This window comes from Orycteropus afer, unplaced genomic scaffold, assembly GCF_000298275.1.
Source record: "Orycteropus afer afer isolate SDZICR_OR568_19922 unplaced genomic scaffold, OryAfe1.0 scaffold00069, whole genome shotgun sequence".
NCBI classification, from domain to species: Eukaryota; Metazoa; Chordata; class Mammalia; order Tubulidentata; family Orycteropodidae; genus Orycteropus; species Orycteropus afer.
The window spans coordinates 56,054-60,114 of record NW_006921656.1 but is presented as its reverse complement, the minus strand read 5'-3'; positions in this window follow the sequence as shown (position 1 = coordinate 60,114).

The following is a 4,061-nucleotide window of genomic DNA, read 5'->3' as shown; positions in this document are numbered from 1 at the left end:
CGCAGATCACTGCATGATTACACTGACCACAGATCACTGTAAGATTACACTGACCACAGATCACTGCATGATCACACTGACCACAGATCACTGTATGATCACACTGACTGCAGATCACCATAAGATCACACTGACCGCAGATCACTGCATGATCACACTGACCGCAGATCACTGTATGATCACACTGACTGCAGATCACTGCATGATTACACTGACCACAGATCACTGGATAATCACACTGACCACAGATCACTGTATGATTACACTGACCACAGATCACTGCATGATTACACTGACCACAGATCACTGCATGATCACACTGACCATAGAAGCAGGGTAAGTAAATAACCATTCCCAATGGATGAACAATGAAACTGCAGGAAACAAAGACAAAAAGAAAACCTAATAATCAGACAGAAGAGAAAACAGATCATCGTACAGCTGCTGGGTCTGTCCACCCGTTGAGGGTCTTTTCCTTTCTCACTGACCTCTGCTTCACCAAGCAGTCCTTCTCCAGGGACTGGTTTCTCCTGGCAACACGTCCAAAGTCCATGAGAAGAGGTGTCACCGTCCTCACTTCTAAGAAGCATTCGGCTGCACTTTGTCCAAGATGGATTGGTTCATTCTGGCGGAGCATGGTCGGTTTCATACTCCTCCACCACTGTAATTCACACACATGGTGATGACTTGCAACACAGACTCTGAATAATCGTCAGGAAGCAGACAACAGAGACATAATTATCAACAGGAAGCTAACAGATGTATCTGTATAGGAAAAGCAAACCCCGGAGTACATATCCTTTCAAGTATACACAAAACATTTTCAAATACTGACCACACAATCTCCTGTTGGCAATGAGTTACTTCCAACTCATCGCAGCCCTGCAGGGGAGAGCAGAACTGACCCATCGGGTTTCTAAGGCTGACATCTTTACGGGAGAAGATGGCCAGGTCTGTCATTCACAGAACAGCTGATGGATTCAAACCAGCAACCCTCTGCTCAGCAGCCAAGCATTAAACCTTTGTGCCACCAGAGCACCCTCGATCACGTAATAGGCCATGCAAGAGCATCAACAAAATTCAAAGAACTGATGTCATAAGAGGACTTCTAGATTCCACTCTTGGCTGTAGTCTTTGTGGAAGTAAATCAGTCAGCCTTTGTTTTGCCAAGCTGCTAGGTGATTCGAACCACTGACCTTTATTTAGATCAAGAGTCAAATGCCAAGCATGGGGCCTCTATACCACTGTCACTAACTCTTGGCAACCACTGATCTGCTCCTCATCTCTACACCTTTGTCAATTCAAGAATGTTACATAAACAGAATCATGCATATGAAATGTTACTGTTTTTCAAGTATTGAACCAACGTCGCATCTCTGGGATAAGCTTGGTTTGATCATAACACGTCATTCTTATTATATATTGTTAAGTCTATTTGCCAGTGTTTTGTTTGAATTTTAGAATCTATGTTCATGATTCTAAAGGGATATTTGTGAGTGATATTGGTCTACAGTTTTTTGGTTGAATGGTGATACCTTTCTCTGAGCCAGAGAAGATAGAAGGGGGTTGCAAATAGGACAAGGGAGTGGCCTCCTCTGACCTCTTTAACTTCCTCAGGGGAGAGAAGGTTCAACAGCCACAGCCCAAGGCTGATTCTCATGAGGTAAAAGGCATGCCACCACCCTCTGACCATTTTACCAATTCTGACACCACAGTCCCTCCTATGGCACTCACTTTTACAGAGTCCCACCCAGTTGTCTGGTGGGAGTCACAAGGACCATGGCGAGAAGAGCCATGCGGAGTAATTCACTGTCCTATGGGGGTGCAGGCAGTTCACACCCGGTCTTTGGAGGGGATGGGACACTTTGATGTCCATGAGCTCCAAGCTCTGTTCCAGCCTGTCCTCTCCAGGGCCCTTGTGGGCAATCCCTGGGGAAGAGCCCTCTTCTTGAGCCCAGAAGACGTCCTGTGTGTTGGTGGCACGTACCCTGTTTTGCTGATCACCGTATGCTCCCCCAGAAACTGAGATGAGGTTCCTCCAATGTTCCTGTGCCGCAGCCCCTTGGCAGCAGGTCCTTCTGCACACGCAGGGAGCTCAGAGGGCAGGTGGGTGCAAAGACTCCACTGAGGGAGAAGGTGGAGGAGGGGAAGGTGCCCCAGGACGCTGCTGTTAGAAATCAGCTCAGCGTGACTCATGGACAATAAACATGAGGTCGAGGTGGGAGAACAGAAAAGCACTTTACTTCTCTGGCCAAGGAAGGGAACAGCCAGGGCCAGGGCCTCCAAGATTGCTCCAAGGAAACCTCCTGCAACGTTCTGTTATATACAGCTTACAAAACAGGAAGTCTCGCAAAGCCACAGGTACAAAGACTTTTACATTCCACACAGGGTTTTACACGTGTCCACATGTCACATGTATGAAGAGTAGGGGCTAACCTCCACCCAGACATGGAGAGGTTAGTATTCAAGAAATGCATAATGACCTAAAGGTCACCTAGGGGACTAAGACGTCTCCCAAACCAACTCAGGCTGGTTTTGGCTAGCCCAGGGAGGTCAGGGTAGGTGGGATAAGGGGAGGTGACTAACGTAGCTGTCCTGTTTATCTCGTAGGGCCAGTGTGCTCTGTCCTGAGGAGGCTGTGCAGGAGAAGCCATCGAGATAAGACAGAAGAGAAGGCTGAGTGTTCAAAGAGCCTGAGTTTCCACTTCTCACAAGTGAACCAAGATTAAAATGGAAGGGGGAGCCCTGTGGCAAAGAAAGTTCCAGAACACGAGGCTTGGCTTTGAGCTCCCTGCCCCACCCAGAATGCAGGTCTTCCCCAGCCTCTCAGCCATTCCCTGGCCCACACTTCCCCACTGAGTAAGGGTTGGCACTGCCCAGAGTCAGGAAGTCAGGAAGCAGGTCAGAGCCAGCTTCCAGTGCCAGGAGAACGTGGCTCTAGCAGAGCGACTGCATCAACCCAAGGAACGTCCGCGAGGCCCAGGAAGGTGTGTCTCAAAGGACACCATGAGAGGAAGGGGACCAGGGCTGCTCTTGGACGACCTGTCACTCAGGCTTAAAAGAGTGTGACCTTGGGCAAAGCATGGCTTTCTGCAACAACTGGAGGCTCCTTGGGACATGTGTGCATGACTGTGACAAGGACATGTGCATGATTGTGACATGTGCATGATTGTGATGTGTGCATGACTGTGACATGTGCATGATTGTGATGTGTGCATGACTGTGATACATATGCATGACTGTGGTGTGTGTAGGACTGGCATGTATGCATGCCTGTGACAAGCACATGTGTGCATGAAAGTGACATGTGCATGACTTGCATGCATTACTGTGAGGACATATGTGCATGGATGTGACATGTATGATTGGGACAAGGACGTGTGCATGACTGTGAGGATGGAAGCCCCTCCGTGAAGAGCCTGGTTCAGGAATCACCACCACCGCTTGCTGGCCAGTTAGCCCTGATCACGGCCTCCCCGCTGCGTCAATGCAGACCTGGGCCCACAGGGCTCTCGGTGGGGGGATTTGGAGGGAGATCACCAGGCCTTTCTTGCAACGTGCCCCTGGGCAGACTTGTACCCCCAGGCTTTCAGTTAGCAGCCCAGCCACTGTTTGCACCACCAGGGCTCCCCCTCCAGCCACGTGGCTCACCTGAAGGAGAAGCACCAAGGCTCCAGCCCTTTTGAGGCACAGAGACCCTTCCCCCACGCAGCAGTGTGGGGTCTGGACTTTGCTCTGGTGGCTGCAGGGCTGGGGCTTGTTTAGGAAGTTGACTCATCCCTAGTAACACAGGGCTCCCAGACCTAGCAAGTGAAAACTCAGGATGCACAGTTACATTTGAATTTTAGAACAAGTACATTTTTGGTGTAAGAATGTCCCATGTAGTATTTGGGACACACTCATGCTTTAAAAAAAAAAAAAAGATTCCTTGTTTCAGATAAATATGTTTTTGCACAAGTATGTCTCAAAAGGAGCCCTGGTGAAACCAATCACTAACTTTATATAGAAAGGAAAGAGACCTCAGATAAGCAAAGCACTATTGAAGAAGAAGAACAAAGTAG